Below are 18,744 nucleotides of genomic sequence, written 5' to 3' on the forward strand. Positions count from 1 at the left end.
TTAATGGCTTTCATAAAAAAACACACCATGTTGCTGGCTTACCACTGTCCCTATTTCTCCTTTTTATCCTCATAGAACATTCCACAAAACTATTAGGAAAATCTCACAGGAAAATGTGCTATAGGTAACACATACGCACACACAAATTACATGTACTTCCGCATTCTACTTCCTGTATCTTATCTTCTTCATAGCACTGAAGAACTTTATCCACTTTCCCCTTTTCCCTTCTGTTTGCACAGCGAGAAAAGAGAAGAATAGTCCAAGGTATGCAGCTCTCTGTAGAAAACTTGAAGACAAGTAAACATTTTTGCCAATCTCCTAACCTTGCACTCTCAACCATTTTCTTGGGTCATAGCCACACACATGAAACCAGTAGTTAGTGCTTGTCACTACCACAAATCAGCCTTCCTACTTTGCCTTTGGACCACTTGTCATTGGGTGGGTGAAATGAGTGTCTCAATTCCTCATATAAAACAAAAATAGCAGTTCAGCAGTAGTGTACAGTACAACACACAGGCATGGCTGGTGGAGATGTGGGAGAGGACTTCCTCCTGTGGTTATGCCTGGATTACAGAACTCCTTACTTCAGAAGGTCAGTTTGGCCCTCTTTCTCCTTGCTTCTTGCTGCTTAAATATATGCATATATAGCAGGCATTTGACCAGCTACATTCAGAATTCTGCTATGGATGCCCCTCTGTTTTTGGTTTTGCCACTAGCATGCCCGTTTCTGTTTTACTGCTGTTTATTGTTTTTTGTTGATTATTTATTTTTGTTGGATTTTATTGTATGTTGTAAGCAGCCTATAGTATTGCAAATGCAGTGGAAGGGCAGGATAGAAATAAATTTAATATAGTGGTTATTTGAATAGGCCAGGCACAGAGGCTGAAGTTAATAAACTATTAATAAAAGTAAGTTTATTGGGAAATCTGGTCAACTGGCATTCCAAACATAAAAGCAGTCTAAAAAGCTCTCTCCCCACTTAGATGCAGGGTACATACCAGTTTAAGTTGTGAAGTTATTAACATTCACTTTACAAGTTATAGGGAAGACCTGCAACCTCCATGATCCTCAGAATATATTAACTGGAGGGCGGGGCACAGAGCCACAAACCAGGAATTTTATTCTGTGATAGCATATTCTTCTCCAAAGAAAGTTCCAGGTGACATCTGAATCTCTATTTGCAACTGCAGTGAATCACTTCAAGCACAACTCACAGGAAAGTGGAGTCTTCTCTTTAAATAGAAATGAATGACTTATCCAACTTGTTGACAGGGAGCAAGGATGATCATACAAATGCTTAGAATGGCAAGAGACAAAGTTAGTGAAAGGCTGAACCAATATAAGATTGAAGTAAGCCACTTACAGTGTAATCCTATACATGTCCACACAGAAGTAAGAAGACCCATTGAGCTATGTGAGGTTTACTCCCAGGTAAGCGAGTATAGGATTTAAACTTGAAGTGTTGAACTGTTAGTTTTAACAAAAAGGAGCAGCCTTATCTAGTATTAAATCAGGATAATTTATGGTTTTATTTCCAAAGGAGATATATATATATATATATGTGTGTGTGTGTGTGTGTGTGTGTATAATGATAGACTCCATTGCCTTTCCCCCTAAAATGACTGGCAAGGTAGACTTCCAGTGCAATGCAAGCATGTGTTCAGCATGACATGCTCCTAGTTCAGTATGTATATGACTGCAGTGTTACTTACCCTTTCCCCAGCAATTAATATTTTTAGGAAATGTATTTAATTTAATTTAATTTTTACTTTATGGAAGCCCTAATGATTGTGAAAATACTTTTTGGAAACAATAACAAGCATCTGTAAAAGGCTTTATGATCTAGCTTGTGTATCCTGCCCCAAAAGTTTTCAGATTCTACAAAATGTCATGCATTAGATTCAACATAAAACATACTAATGAAACATGCTTATGGGAAAAAAGAGAAAAATGATCTGCTAGGTCTGTTACATAAAACAATACAATCTGTTAATTTGTACAATTTGGTTTGTCTACAGAACCTGAGCTTTATTTAAGACAACAATGTCCATTGCAGTCCCCTGCATGTCTACTCCAGTGCTTCAGAAGTCAATAGGACTTACTCCCAGGTAAGTATGCAATCCTGCACACATGTACCTGGGAGTAAGTTTCACTGAATTCAGTAGAACTTCTGAGAAGACATGCCTAGGATTTCACTGTTAATATGGGGAAATAATTTTAAATACGTAGTACCATTGACCCTCATACTTTTCTTCCTAAAAGAAACCCAACACAAAATGGAGTTTCTAAAACATTTTTACACAGTTTTCCAGACTAAAGATGTGCACTTATCCAAACACTCAAAGGGAGCCTGATCTGTCATTCTTTAAGTACTTAAAGCTCTCACTAGATCAGTACAATGAATACAGGATTAGGGCTGCAATTCTGAGAAGGTAAACATGCCACTCTGGAGTAGCTGTTTTCTGTGTTATACTCTCTGCAAAGTGACACCCTTGCATTTTGCCTCTCTCCCCCCCCCCACACACATACACCCCAAATGAAAAGTTGCTTAGATACAAGAAGCTTGCACAGATGGACAGATAGTGGTGCAGTAAGTCCTTGTCTACTGCATTTCAAGAAGAGACATCAAATTCTCAAGTGCGTGAACTGCTGTAAGAGATACAGCTTGTTTAACAGGGAAAGGGGTGGTATGTGTGTGAGAGAAGGAGGGGGGCAGCTCCTTCCCAAAGAACATAAAATTATAAACCGAGCCCCATGCAATTTTCATATTTGAGAGCCTCATCTCAACCATCAAATAAAAACAAGTTAAAATTATTATGTGAAAACGATTGCATGGGGCGATATTGTGTCACACGGATACTCTCGTATCATGCAGATGCAGTTTGGAAGTGTTGCAGTTCAAAGAGCGAAAAGGGAGGAGAGAGAAACCCAAACAGAAAAAAAGGAACAAAATTAATGTGTGCTTCAACCCATTCTTGAAAACAAGTGTCACCAGATCAAGCTAAGCATGTGTATACATTTATAACATATGTGTATATATTTGTAACTGTAGAGAGATGTTTTAACTAACCAGCCAACGAGCTCGGTATTGAGAGAAATGATGTTCAGATGGCAAAATGCAAGTGAGTTTCGCCTCTTATCGCTGTGCTGTCAACATCCAGAGTCCCCTAAGTCCAAGAGAGGCGAGACTGGCAACAGCTAGCTTCCCCCTCAGATTCCAGGTTCAATAAAGATTACATCATGGAAAAACTATGCCATGTAGCCTGAGAATCAAAGCCATCACAATTGGTGGCTGTTTAACTGTAATGTCACTGAAACACATACTTCCCACCCCTCCCCGGTTCTCCACCCCCCCCTTCCCTTCTCCTTGCTAGTTCACCACACTCATCCCTTCTACTTTTCGTACCATTAAGGCCAGCTTTATTGGGGAGAAGAAAATCTGATCAAAACTGTCGACCGCCAACTGCCGATTTTCAATGGATTCAATAAAGGCCACCTTAACGATTTCCCTAATTAATGGATGACATCTTTGGCTGGAGGAGAGGCGATGTATTCTACTCTGTCTTAGTCTTTGTTAGCCTTCTAATTAACTTTCGTAGGTCACCCAGGTCTCCCAAACCTAAAAGTGAAGAGGGCCATTGTGCTAGGAGCAGTAAACTTACTTTTTTCTGCCTGGGTACTTAAAAGTGGGGGGGATGATTACAGGCAGGGAAAAATAACTCCATTTAAAGTCTTTGTGAGTACAGAGAATACATAGGTCCCTGCCATAGAAAATAATTGAAACACCTTTTTATACCAATATTTCCATGCATAATAAAACAAATTAGCAAAGTCCATCTAACTCCAGATGCATTTTTCCAATTACTTTGAGGGAATGTGAACTCCAGTTAGTCAATGAAAGGGTTTCAGCTTAGTGAACAAATTGCTACTGCAACAGCTATCAGTTGTATAACAGTTGTGGTGTGGCATGCTAAGCAGAGTCTGAGTTAACAGCACACACACACACACACACACACACACACACACTTACAAATTATGGATATAATTTAATGTTTATGAAAGATCACGGTGGAATTATACCATGAAGTTAAATTTGTTCCACTGCCTTTGATGGAATCTCAACTGATTATGGTTTTTTGAAGTGAAAGTAGAAAGGGCAAATCTTTTTCCTTCAGAAATTATGATCCAACCAAAATGCAAAAGTATAAAGATATTGACCTACATGACTAATTTCTGTATGTAAAATGTATTGACTGTACTTTGCCGGCACCTGCATTTCAGTTGCCCCTCCCCCCCTTGAATCATCCACAATAATATTATAAATCATTAAATACTATAAGGTCCATCATACCATTACAGGACTTAACGTACTTGAAATGAACCAATTAGGCTGAAATATAGCCCAGGAGCTTGTAGTGTTGCATTTACCTTGTGTCTGATTGATTAATGGACTAATAGAGCCCATGTGGTATAGGTGATTTGAGCATTGAAATAGAACCAGAGAATTTCAGTCTCAAATCCCTACTCAGCCATGGAGCTTCCTGGATGATCTTGGCTAGCCATTCCCTCTCAGGCTAACCTACATCATAGAACCTTGGGATGAACTTTGTATGCTATCCTAGGCTCTTAGGAGGAAGTATCTAATACAACCTTTCCCAACCTTGAGTCCCCAGATGTTGTTGGACTACAACTCCCATCATCCCAAGCTAGGACCAGTGGTCAGGGATGTTGGAAGTTGTACTCCAGCAACTTCTGGGAACCCAAGGTTGAGAAAGGCTGATTTAATAAGTAGAATATGAAGCTTGTAGATGAATTTTGCTCTGTTATATAATAGACTTTATAGTTAAAAGGTAAAGGTAAAGGAACCCTGAACAGTTAAGTCCAATCAAAGGTGACTATGGGTTAGCTGCGCTTATCTCACTTTTCAGGCTGAGGGAGTTGGTGTTTGTTTGCAGACAGCTTTCCAGGTCATGTGGCTAGCATGACTAAACCGCTTCTGGCACAACGAAACATGAAAGCCAGAGCACACGGAAACGCCCTTTACCTTCCCGCCACAGTGGTACCTATTTATCTACTTGCGCTGTTATATTTTCAAACTGCTAGGTTGCCAGAAGCTGGGACAGAGCAATGGGAGCTCACAACGTCGCAGGGATTCGAACTGCCAACCTTCTGATCAGCATGCCCAAGAGGCTCAGTGGTTTAGACCACAGTGCCACCCTCTCTACAGTTACTCACATCTAACTCACACTGAAAAGACCATCTTTATAGTATAGAGAGTTGCATGCTGTATTTTTATTTATCCATCTATTTGTAAGCCCATTTCCAATATGTAAACAATTGAAGGGGGGGAAACAGCTTCAGCAGGGCTGGTGAGTTTCTATCCCAGGCAGAGACTTTGGACAAGTTACAATGGCCTCCCTGCTACCACACAACTCTCAGATTGCCAGTGGCCAAAAGATTGTTCTGCTGCTTGTGGTCAGCAGGGCTGTGAAATATGGGTTGCTTCAAGGTGCCCAGCAAATTACCCATAATATGCTTGCTCATTCCCACTCCACATAAAGTGCTCACTCATTCAGTCCCAATCCCATAGTGGGACTAGTGCTCTTTGGACCTTGCTTGCTGTTTCAATCACCTGAGCTTGATATAATTACTCATGATGGCCCTTCAGGATGAGGAAAAGAAGAAGCAAACTCACCCCCCAGTCTTCAGTTTACAGGGGCGAGTTGAAGAAACTTTGAAGAGGTCCAGCACTGTGTCTCCGTCAGGAACTGCAATGCTTAGCATTATCCCCATCAGACAATCCATATTGCTATAGCTTCTCAGTGAAGTGCAGTCCATGGCTCAGCCTTGAAAGTCCCAGGGAACATCTCTACCTCCACTGGATCCCCTTTCCCACAAAGGTTCGTACAGTAACCAGGTGAGGAAACTCTGAGGAAGCCCAGTGCCACATCCCAAGAGCATTTTGGTAGTAGGTCTCCCCATTATCTAGTGGGTGAAGAAGTCAGCGGGAAAGCAGAGCAGACAAAACCTCTCATCTCTGTCTTCCCCAGACCTCTGAATTCCTCATCTGTTACCTCATTATATCTCATGGATATAGCTGCTGCTTTCAGCTAAAAAATTTTCAAAAAATCCGTTATGTAGATAATCGCCTCAAACATGTATCCTGACAACAGGATATGCCTTATTCACGCCATACATTGTTTCACGGAAGCCATTTTGTGTTGTTTTGTTTTCAAAAAGACTTTTTAATGGCAGTTAATGAACCAATTGGTCACACAAATTAACCTTTCACAGTCATCGCTGTGCTTAAACGTAGTATACAGAAGCAAAGCAATACCAACATGATCTTATGAACCTTGAAATCAACAGTGCCTTGTACGTGATATTATATCCTACCACCAGCACCGTTAAGCAACACATAGACCCAGTATTCTGCATTTGGTAGTTAAGGAGAGAATTATTCTATTAGAGCACTACTCTGGGCTTTAAATGCAGTTTATTTTTATTTAGAAATCTTGGCCTCAATGGTCCTCTTTTATTATCTTACCGTTGTCAGTAGTTTCATTCTCTAAACAATCATTCTGTTAACTAATCAAATTCATACTTGGTAAAGGACATTTTAGAAAGTAGGAGGAATTTGGCACATGTAGCCCTCAGATTGTGGCTTCTTTGGTTATGCTAGCTTCTTTGGATCCCCTAAAAGGTAATGCGGGAGTCTCTGGATAATGGTGCTTTCTGACGTGCTCATGAGGAGCTGACATAAATATGATATTGGCACTTAAGCATTTAAAGCATTTCACAGTGTCTATCACTTTTCTGTAAATATCCCCACCTCCACTACATTATACGTCTTCTGCCACTGCTGTTGTGTTTTACCCTCTCAACCTTTCCCATCTCTCCCAATGCCATTGCATTCATCTCCTCATCCTATTTGCCATTCTTGTCTTTCCATGATGAATTTCCTCCCAGTCTCTTGAACTCATTTCTATTCCTCTCTGATGCTCTCCAGTTTGGTTTCAGACACTTCACTCCAGTGGAGCTGCTCTCACAGAAATCATTAATGACCTTCTTTCAGGGAGGTCAAACAGCTCCTTCTCCATCCTCTTTCTCCTTGATCTTTCCTCCACCTTTGATACAAATGATAAGGCCTGTTCTCAGAGCTATCATGCCCTTCTTCAGCCATAGATTATGCTAGTTGAAGAATGATAATGGTAATCGTATTAATGTTGGGACAGAGTCAATGGTGTTAATCATTGTACTGTCATCTGTCCTCTAAGGGCCCAATCATGGAGACAAGTGAAAGAGAGCTGCTGAAATCCACAGCCCAAGAAGGAAGGCACTGTCTGTCACATCCCTTTGTTGCAGGTATTTCCACCTTTCTCTCTTTTTAAACACTGTTTTAATTCTTTGGGCTGGCGCAGCCTTCCCAGATATTGTGAACTACAATTCCCATTGTTCCTGTCTATCAGCCATGCTGCCCAGGGCTGATGGGAGTTGTAGTCCAAAATATATGGAGAACAACAGCTTAGGGAAGGCTAGTGTAGAAGGAAGAATGGAATCCCAACCAGGGAGTTCAGTCTTGATTGCTTTGGCAGGTGGGGAAGGCGTGAGAGCTAAGAAACCAATGGGTGGACAGGATATCTAGACTTGAGCACACAGTGAGTGTTAAGAGACCAGAAGCATGTTAGGCAAGGATTCTATTTGAATGCCACCACCCAGCTCCAGCGAATATCCTTCCTTCAATACCTAAAGATCCTCACGTTGAAGTTTAGGGAAGCTGAAAATATATTTAGGCAGCAATCCTATTTTTACTTACCTGGGAGTAAATTCCATTAAATTCAGTGGGGTTTGTCTTTGCATAGGATTACACTGTTACAGGATTAGTTAAAAGGCAAGTAAGGTTATTTAATTAGTTAACAGCTTAGACTACACCGATGAAAATCATCCCTGAAGTTATACCATGAGTCCAGAATATGACAAAGTAACTACGGTAGCTAATTGTTTACAACACATGGTGTGCAGGTATGAATAAGATACCCACACATAGAAAACTAGCATAGCAGGAAGGCTACAACCCTCCTTCCTGACATTTAATATTCTATAAACAGAGAGAGTTTTTTAAATTAAAAAATAGGTAGAGTATTCAAACAGCTTAGGACTGGAAAGTGTCCATTGTCAATTGTAGGCTGGTTAGCTTAATTTCTGTCCTGGGAAAACCGGAGGAAAGAATCATTAAATATAAAATAACCAACCATATAGAAGAACAAGCTTTGCTGAAGCTGAACAAGCATGGCTGCTGCAAGGATAAGTCCTGTCTCAGTAACCTACTAAAGCAGTGGTTCCCAATTAGGGGTCCAGGGACCCTGGGGGTCCACACAATGCCCCCAGAGAGCCCACGACCCTTGCCTCCCCCCCCAACTATTTTTTTGTCATTTTTGCATGGCAATATAACAAATTTTATTGTCTGTTTTAGCACTGTGTGACTCTTCAATATATTGGTCAAAATCACACCGCAATAACGATTTTGACCCGGCAATGTGCAGCAGCATATCATTCCTCATGCAAGGGATAGCAGGGCAGCGGATTTCAAGGATCCTCCGATATTGCATGATGATATCAGCCGATAGCACTGCTGATCTGAGCTGCCTTCCTTCACGCTGAGGGAAAACAAGGTAGCCAACTGGGAGGTGCTGCCTTCCCCTCATGCTGATGGAGAACAAGGCAGCTGGTTGCCCTCACTTCAAGGCACCATGGCACTACCTTCCCCTGGCACTGAGGCAGAGCAGCTTTTCTCAGTTAGCAGGACAGCAGCAGCAGCCACAGTGTCCAGTGTCCAGTGCATCTTCGCTGGCTGCCTCCGCTGGCTGCTGTCCCCCTATCCCAATCCCCTCCCACTCAAACCATGCAGTGGAGGTGACTCCACTTTGTCTCCTTCCCCCACCCATCAGATCTCCATGTCTGCTCCTTCCTTCATCTCCACACCTGGTCTCCAATTTCAGACATCAGGATACATTGGAATATCATGATGTTTAACTGCTGATATATCATGATGTTGAAAACCAGATATCACTCAGCCCTAGTCTGTTTTTTAGTAGTTGTACCTTGGTTCTCGAACGTAATGTTAGCAGTCATAAGAGGAAAGGTCCTCTTGTAGATCAGGAACTGGTTATATAACAAGATGCAGAGAGTAGGAATAAATCAGGCAGTTCTCCCAGTGGAAGGATGTAGAAAGTGGAGGTCCCTCAAGGGTCAGTAATGAGATTATTTAATGTTCATAAATAATCTATAGTGAGGAGTAAGGTGACCAAGTTTTTTATGATACTGAATTGCTCAGGGTGGTTCAGAAGTGATTGTGAAGAGCTCCAAAAGGACCTGAGAGAATGGATAGTAAAATGCCAAATACAATGCAGTGTAAGCAAGTGTAAAGTGATGTGTGGAGGGCAAACAAAAATCTTAATTTCACATATACACTCAGTGGATCTGAACTGCTGGTCACTGACCAGGTATGAGACCTTGGGGTCATGGTATATGATTCAGCCCAGTGTGTGGCAGCTGTGAGAAAGGCAAGTTGTATGCTAAGGATCATTAGAAAAAGGGATTGATATCGGAATGCCATTATAACAAATCTATGTTGCAGCTGCATTTGGAATACTGCATACAGTTCTGGTCACCTCAAAAAGGATTTTGTAGAGCTGGGAAAGGTTCAGAAAAGGGTAGGCAAAATAATGGGGCTGGAGCAACTCCCCTACAAGGAAAGATTGTAGCATTTGGGCCTCTTTAGTATAGAGAAAAGTTGCAGAAGAGGCATCATGATAAGAGTGCATGAAAATTATGCAGGGCATAGAGAAAGGGGAAAGGGGAAAGTTTTTCTCCCTTCTCATAACACTACAAGTCATTGACATCAAGCGAAGCTGAATGTTGGAGGGTTCAGAATAGACAAAAGAAAGAACACAGTGCATAGTAAGTTTGCTCCCATAGGAGGCGGTGAGGGCCACCAACTTGGATGGCTTTAAAAGAGGATTAGACAAATTCATGGAGGCCAAGGCTACTGGTGGTTGCTAGCCATGATGTCAGTGTTTTACCTCCACTGTCTGAGAGGGAAGCCTCTGAGTGCCAGTTGCTGGGATTCACAAGCGGGAAGAGTGCTCTTGTGCTCAGGTCCTGTTTGCAGGCTTCTCACGGGTGACTGTGAGAACCGGGTGCTAGACTAGATAGGCCGTTGGCCTGATCTAGCAGGTTCTCTTTTATGTTCTACAAGTATGACCTTCGGCAAAGTGTTGCAGTGCATCTGCTCCTCCTTAGAGGAGAATTCCTGTTGAGGGTTTAGGTATGCAGCTCACCAGCCACGTGCTCCTTCAAGATATTCCATCCCATCCCCTCAGCTTCAAGTTTTCTTTTCCAGCAGACACTTAACCTTTGTGGTCACTGGATGTGTTCTGCTCTCATAGTGTTGTCCCTTTAGGGCTTTAAAAATATATTTTGTATACTTCTGCAAACCACAAGGTTATCTATAATATGTTGATGCCAGCTTCTTGTTTCTCAGTGGATATGTTTGGGCTGCAAAGTTATTGGCTCAGTACTCACCACCTGAGATCACTGGTAGAGGGAGTCCTCTAGCTTAATCGGTTTGAGTTTCCAGCGGTTTTTCTTTCTTTCTTTTAAATAACAACATAGTTCAGATCCAAAATAATTACAACTAAAGCAATATTTTAAGGACTTTTAGCATAAGTGAAGAAGAACTAAATTAATGCTCCCCCCCCCCCAACCCTTGATGCCACACAAATTCAGCCAAAACAGATGAAAAAACCATGAAAATTCCTGTAAGGATGATGGAAAAATCGTATTTCCCCTTTTTAAAATACCACCAAGAGAGTGCATCCCAGGTAACTCCTGCAATGTTTGATACTGTCATATGCTAAGGAGGTTGACCACAGCTATTATTATACTACACGAATGAAACGAGAAATCCTGCCGGCATGGGCTGTGTTTTTGTCCTTTCCTCTTGTGTGGTGTTATGCAGGGAATCACAGGGTGTTTTTTAAAAGAAAAGAAAAGATCTGAATATGATGATGACATGAAGAATCAACTATTATGCAATCATCATAATGACTGAGGTAATTAAGTAGTACACAAAAAAATCTATTCTAAACTCTGCCTCTTGAAAAACTGCAGGAAACCAAAATCTGCAGGGAGCTGGGCACATTTGATTTCGTCTTTCTTCCCATTTGACTCCTGTTTAAGTCATAAATTTCTCCTCTGCATATGAAATGTGCCAGTTATGAAATTTCATCTCCAACAGTCTTCCCTGTGCCTGATGTTACACTGATGTGCCAAGACAAAGGGGTGTTTATGTAAAACTTGCATCCATGCTGGCTGACTTCTGCTTCCCAGTTTACCTCGCAAAATAAAAAATATACAAGATCCAAATTTTCAAAGTACAGGGCATTGTAAGCAGGATGGTGGTGCCTGTATCATTGAGTTATGTAGAGTTACTACATCCTGAGAAAAACACTTCTATTCTGTTTTATGCAGCTGTGATGCTCAGCAATAAGATACAACTCTTATGGAATAGTCTTTAAAATAGCAGACATTTCCAGTAATCCCATAAGCAGCAGGATCCTTTCTCAAGATCTTATTAAAATAAATGAAGCATTCAGTGCCCATCAAAACACAGGAGAAATAAAGAGCTAGTATAAGTTTTGCGCAGCAGTCCTATGACACTTACTTGGGAGCAACCCACCAACCTCAATAGGACTTACTTCTGAGTATACATGTATAGGATTGCATACTGTTAATGCGCACACACACACTACCAGCTTCATGCTGTTGTTTTCACTTTAGTAGTCTTCAGATGGGATGCCAGGTTTAACTTGCACAACAGAGAGAAAGTCACATATTCATCGAAATAGATGAGTTGCTTTTGCTCTCTCTCTCTCACTCTTTTAACTTTTGTGTTCTTGGAGACATAACATTAAAGCATGAGAGAGACAGCCAGGGAGAGCATGACGTCCTCTAATCCAACAAGTCACCTTCCCCAGCTCAAACACCAAGTGATTTTCTCTCTCTCTCCCTCTCCCTCTCTCTCTTTCTCCCCTGCCTTATAAGAAAGAAATTGACTTTTGTTTGGAGTTTGTGAAAAGTGGGACTCGGGGCCCAGTCAATGGGGCTCCCCGCAGCGCACTCTGAGTGGAGCCATCTCGAACCAGTCAGCCACGGCACCAATTAATCCGCCCTTTGTCAGAGGCCCAGCCCCAGCAGTAGCAGTGGCAGCAAAGGCAACAGCAACACATTTGGCCATTGTTCGGGCCTTCATGCAATGGGATTTATCCTTTCAAAGAGCGAGTTTTGTCCCAAAGAGTTCGAGCGGAAGTTTCTCACTGACAATTTGCCCCAAATAGATAGATTTGTCAGAAGCAACCTTTAAAAGGAAAGAAAAAGGAAAGAAATGCCACATAATTATTATTTTTATAAGATGCATCTCTCTCTCTATCTCTTTGTAGGCCTAGTCTGGGCAGGTGCAGTAGGCTAAGAAGAGCCCATGGTCTGAGGTAGTGTTAAAAATGGGATTGGTGGGATAGATGAGGCGGCTCTGTTCATCTCAAGACAGATGTAGCAAGCAAGCTTCTTTGTACAGCTGCTTTGACTTCTTAAAGCCGGGGGGGGGGGAGGTTTAGAGTCTTTTACATGTCATTGTCATGATTACTACATAGCATTGCATTAGGCCAGGCAGATTTGGCAGCCTCCAAATGCTTCCCTAAGAGGTCAATAAGAATGATCCAAACAGGTTCCTCCAAGACTGTACACCAGACATGGTGGTGGCATTTTTGCATAACTTGATGCAGCTAAGGAGAGTCTGCCCAGCACAAGAAAAACTGAAAATAGACCTTTGCTATGTTTTTGAGACTTGTTGTTTTACTATTGCCACTGAATACAGCAACTTGTTTGTTCCCAGCAGGAATTACGGAGCAAAACTTGCAAAATCTATAACTCACTACAGTGGAGAAGGGGACGACAGAGGACGAGATGGCTGAACAGTGTTCTCGAAGCTACTAACATGAGTTTGACCAAACTGCGGGAGGCAGTGGAAGACAGGAGTGCCTGGCGTGCTCTGGTCCATGGGGTCACGAAGAGTCGGACACGACTAAACGACTAAACAACAACAACAACAACAACAACAACAACAACAGTGGAGTGAAAGTGGGAGCATCCATTTGGTAAGCTTTGTAGCTCATACAGAACAGCACGTACCTGAACACATGCGTCTAGGCTAGCAGTAAGATATTGAGATCTGTGAGCTATAAGTCACTTCAAGTAAGATGCAACAGAAGGGCATGGTAGAGACCTAGTACTTGAAATCGCAAGTAGGAACTCAGGTGCTTAAATGCTCTTCAACACAAAAACAAACAAACAAATCATTTTCATACAGAAAAGCTAAATTTCAGAGAGAAGGTTGCTTCTCCCAGCCTTCTCCCTGACCTAGTTGCTCTCTATGTGCAAGAATGTTTTTATAATTATACAGAGGAACATTCAGTTCAGTGAAATTCCAACTGCAATCTGAAATTATACGCAGGTTTATCATTGTGAGAATAGGCCACAGAGAGAGATCAATTGTTTTAGGGTGACTTCTGGTTCTTTCCTTTCAGAACGAAAAGATATTTTACAAATCTCTTCCCCCACCCACAAAGGAGGAACTGGGAGCGATTGTACTTTGTGCCTCAAAGACTCAAGTCTCTGAGATCTCACATTTGAAGGGAACAGATTAAGACAGTCTCCAAAACCAGATAAAGGCGTGAAAGGTTTCAGATGATCAGTGGAGAAGTGGCATTGGCTTGAATGGCTTCCTGGTGCTCTCTGAAGGTTGTTTGGTTGGTCCTAATAAAAATATTTCCCAACTGCAGATCTCAAAGAGTGCTGTACTGCTTGATACTTCCTGCCTTAAGGATACATGTGATTCTTTCTCACGTGTATCTGTGGTTATTGTGAAGTATAAGTAGTGACTACAACAAATGTTCTTAAAATTCATTAAGAACATTGATTGATTGACTACAATTTAGTCTAGCAATGCTTTTGGGCTTTACAGTGAATCTTGTGCCCCGCTACAAAAATTGTTTCTCACCACCCACCCCAAATATAAAATTATGTCTTTACATGAGTCCTCACCACCACTGCCCAACAGAAAGACTTATTCCAAGACCCCAGTGCACAGATTCCCATCTAAATGAAGCAGATGTTTTTCTGGTTGGTTCCGTTTGTATGTTGAGCATTTCCTGACTCTTAGTGTTCATATAATGCACCGGTCTATGTCATCTTTATGAGAAGCAAACTTTTAAAACCACAAAATGTGGTCAAGAAGTAAAGAAATAACTTACATAGCAAGTATCACAACTTTTCACAAACTTGTAGCTACCGGAATTTAATGGAAAGCTTTTGATCTGTCATACAAAAAAATTCAAAGATGTCAAGCTTCACAATTCTGATGCCTCCTATAACCTGGTTTCAGAGAGTCAGGCTGTCAGAATAGTTGAGTGTGCAGGAAAGGTGGGCTGTGAATAAGTCAGGGGTTACTCAGTTTCAACATGTGCACACTGTGTACGATGTGTGAATAGCAAGTGGGGGTAAATTTGTGTTTGCAAACTCTCTCCTGAGAGATATCCACCTGTCTCCTCCTATACTAGTTTTTAAATTGGACTTAGAGATCTTTTAATTTTGATCTGCTTTTAGTTATGACATGGGCTTTGTGGCTTTAATTGTTTAACATCTCACTTTATCTGTCTTAAGTTGTTTTACCTGGTTTGTTACGCTAGCCAGAAGAGTGTTTTAGATGGTGGTTTTCGTTTTGGATTTTTTTATTCCTAAATGAAATCCACTGTGGCACTTGAGCTCATGGTGCCTTTTCTGTTGAGGTCCTTGCTGCTGACTGTGTTGGCCCAGCTCATTTCCTCCCTCTAGTGAAGAAGTAGGCACCTTGGTTACATATTGTTGAGCATATTTCTTTCACGTATGCAGAAAAGACAAAACAGAAAGGCAAGGACCTGTTGTTTATATATGAGGTGATTTGTTCCTTTAGTCTCATACAGAGCAAAACCCCAGGTGGCCTTTAACAAGTATTCACTAGTTCAAACCACTTGCTGTTAACAGCCTTAAATGCAACAATACTGTATTTAAACAAACGGGGAAAATGGTTAAGTACTAGTGGGATTCCACACTAATCTTCTTGGTACATTTGCAATCATATTTTGCTTTCAAAATATTGTTTCACTGCATGATGATAATCCTATAGCAAATGTACCATTATACAGTGGTACCTCGGGTTAAGTACTTAATTCGTTCCGGAGGTCTGTTCTTAACCTGAAACTGTTCTTAACCTGAAGCACCACTTTAGTTAATGGGACCTCCTGCTGCCGCCATGCCGCCAGAGCACGATTTCTGTTCTTATCCTGAAGCAAAGTTCTTAACCTGAAGCACTATTTCTTGGTTAGCAGAGTCTGTAACCTGAAGCGTATGTAACCCGAGGTACCACTGTACCTAGAATGAAAAGTGCTTATGACAACACATACCTCTTTGCTGTGACGCCTTGCAGTTGCTTAATAGATATTATGACTTCACACCATGCACCTCCCATAACTCTGGTTCATTGGCATTCTTGTTAAAGCAAATAAATTAGAATCTCGTGTGTGCTTTACCCATGTGTTTACCATGTCAAATTGCGCTATGATCTGTTATAATACCAGTACAACCTCTGCTCATATACCTGTGCTGCAATGAATCAGTGCCTCTGGCTGTTAACCAGAAGGTTGGTGGTTCAAGCCCACCCAGGGAAGGCTGTGGGCAGGATTCCTGCATTGCAAGGGGTTGGACTAGATGCCTCTTGGGGTTCCTTCCAACTCTACAATTCTATGGTTCTTTGAATGAGTATGCTAAACATACAATGTAAAATTATGCATGCCGCCATAGACCATGGTCAGAACTCTTGTAGTCTCCCTCCGTCATTCTCTCTCACATACGTACACCAGTTTTTTAAGTAGTGAGAAATATTGTACACTTCATTCCACATCCTGAATATGGATTTAAATGGAACTTCTACATAATTTCAGACATTGATGAATATATGAGGGCTTCAACAAATAAATGGTACTTTCTATATGCAACAAGGACTTCTTTTCCCTGGAAAGATGCTGTGCAGCAGGTAGGATGTAGAATCTCCCATCTTCCACAGAGTGTATTCTCCATTTCTGAAAGCTGAGCAGGTGTGCATGCAGAGTTCTGTCGCATCACAAATACAGAACACTCTATAAGCACATCACTGCCTTATAGAATTTTGGGTCATGCATGCCTAGTATGCTTAGAGTGGGTTCACATTATGCATCGTCTTCTGGAACTGGATACATATGGATCTCCTCTGTGATCACAAACATACTGAAGCTGTTGTTTATGTAACAGTCGTCCTGGAGGGAGTTAATAAGAATTCAGGTGATAGCAATCACAGACAAATATTTGTTAGTAGACCTCGTTCCCTTCTAGTAGATCCCATAATGTCAGCATATAACATGACTTTTAGGAATTAGAAAATGTTTTAAATATTATTGGTCATGAATTTCAACACCACAGTAAAAGAACAGTGCCATGAAGATGGAACATTGATCTAACAGTAGCTGTGATATCATGAGGACAAAGGCTGCTGATTCATTGGCTCTTTGGTATATGACCATACATACAAGCTGTAGGTGTTTTTCTGATTTGATTGTTGTAGGTCTATTAGCTTAGTTTTAATTGATTATTGGCTGTTGTTTCAGATGGCAATTGTAAGTACTGCGAGCATTATTGACCACTGATAATGGAAAGAACAGAGGAGAATATTTTAAATAAAGTTGCACGGACCTGATAAGTGAGTATTAGCCATGTGGGTTATTGCGCCAAACAGAAGCAATTTAAAATTGCATTTATTAAATAACTTTGAAACCTGATATGTAGGGAGATGCTGTAATATTGCAACCAATTAATTGGCTGAAAGCTGGGTTGCTGAAGGATGCTCCCAAATGTTAATTTGCCCAAATTTTAAACATTTAAGAAATCTTGCTTAGCCTGCAGGTGCCACTGAGTGAAGCTAAAATTACACCCAGAGTCTTTTGCCATGCCTTTACCAGCCTGACATGCAGGATTTTAGTCCCCCCCCCCCGCCCTTGTCCCTGTGCCAGTGCAGGGAGCAGAGAGAGCTTCACCTGCATAATATCTGTGTGTCAGGCTGTTGTGCTGTCAAAGGCAGAGAGCCAGGGCCAGGACAAAGAAGAAATAAAAGGTGATAGCAGCCTAAGTGAAGCACAGCTTCCCGCTCTTTTAGCAAACACTGTGAGGCTGTTACCCACACTAGGTCCATTTTCTCTGGAAGTAACCTTGGCTGAAGTCACCCATTGAATCAATAAATATACTCTTCGAAGAAGTGAATTAACCAGTCAATCCAGACCCCTGTTAGAACCGCTTTGTGAAGGGAATTTGTCTCCCGATGTACTGGCAGGTCAGATACCAATGGAGGCAGACAAGCCAGTCCAGGGCTGGCATTTTCTGAAGGCATATATGTGATTAATGGGGCGTTTCATTGCTGCAAGTGAACTGTGGCTGAATTGCCTGCACTGCTTCATCTCTGAATGGAGGGAGCAGGAGAATGCTTGGTGACTGATAGCTTTTGTTTGCGTAGGCAGCCTGGACTCTGGTATTACTCCTCCCCTTGCCTCTCCTTGAAGATGCATTCACAGAGAGCGAGTGCTTTGCAATCGGTCCTCATGCTTGCTCTGCTGTCAGGCAGCTGAGCTCACCTGGGAGTCACTTCTGCACACTTTGGATTCTTTGGACTCGACTTCCCAAGAAGCTTCTGTCTGGTCCGACAGAATGGATGGATGGATGGGTGTAGGGTTCATTTCCAAAAGGATTCTGTACTTACAATGAAAATTTGAGGCCAAAGTAGAAGTTATCCTGCCGCAAAAATGGCCCGTCCTTTCCCCTCCATAATATCTCGCAGAACTTTCCCTGTCTCTTGACATCAGGACATTTTTCACTTCTCTGTCCTTGTTCTAATGCAGCTGCTGTAGAGATGTGTATAGAAACTTGGAGAGGATATATTTATTCAATATTATCCTTCCTTCCTCACGTTTGTGAGTTCAGCAAAGTGCATCCATTTGCAGCTTAAAATAAGGAAGTTTTGATAGTCTAGTTTTAGTCTTTTAGTTTAAGTAATCCAGGATGCTTTAATGCAGACTGGATTCTCCTGGTCTTTCCCTTTTTCTCCCCTTAACGCAATCATCACACAGTCTTGTAAACAGTAAATATAACATTTACTCACTCAGAATACTTGTTGAAGACTAACAGATACTGCAGCCTCGTTCAGGCAGGCTTAAAATGATCATCAGGTTACAAAGACATACGTTAGTCTAGTTTAAAGTGGTGTCTGAGTAATGGGGCTTAGACATCCAGATGTTTTACATTGGTGAGATGAAGTGCAAAGAGGAAGTGCCCAGCCAGGTGGAGAGATTATATGTATGTATGTATGTATGTATGTATGTATGTATAGTCCCTCCCCCTAACAAGGCACTGTGGGAGTGTCTCTCTGGGTCCTCTCTAAGAAATTTACAGCACTCTGAGCTACGGCTCTTCTCATGTGCCTACCCAGCAAACATGCATGGTTGGTTTTTGACTGCATTGTAAATATCTCACAGCTACTGCTGATCCAAGCAAGGAATTGTGGACTCG

The 18,744-nt window shown here is 41.6% G+C and overlaps 1 long non-coding RNA gene across 1 annotated transcript in view; it reads left to right on the plus strand.

The window, feature by feature from the left end:
- LOC308473380 overlaps window positions 1-15,299 on the plus strand; it is a 37,427-nt gene extending 22,128 nt beyond the window's left edge. Inside the window, exons 2-4 of the long non-coding RNA XR_013984063.1 lie at window positions 7,281-7,368; window positions 12,956-13,217; window positions 13,647-15,299. This is a non-coding gene — a long non-coding RNA (uncharacterized lncRNA). The remainder of the gene's footprint in view (window positions 1-7,280; window positions 7,369-12,955; window positions 13,218-13,646) is intronic.
- Window positions 15,300-18,744: the final 3,445 nt, after the last annotated feature.

The sequence above is a fragment of the Podarcis pityusensis genome (genome assembly GCF_964106645.2).
Source record: "Podarcis pityusensis genome assembly, chromosome: 3".
Taxonomy (NCBI): domain Eukaryota; kingdom Metazoa; phylum Chordata; class Lepidosauria; order Squamata; family Lacertidae; genus Podarcis; species Podarcis pityusensis.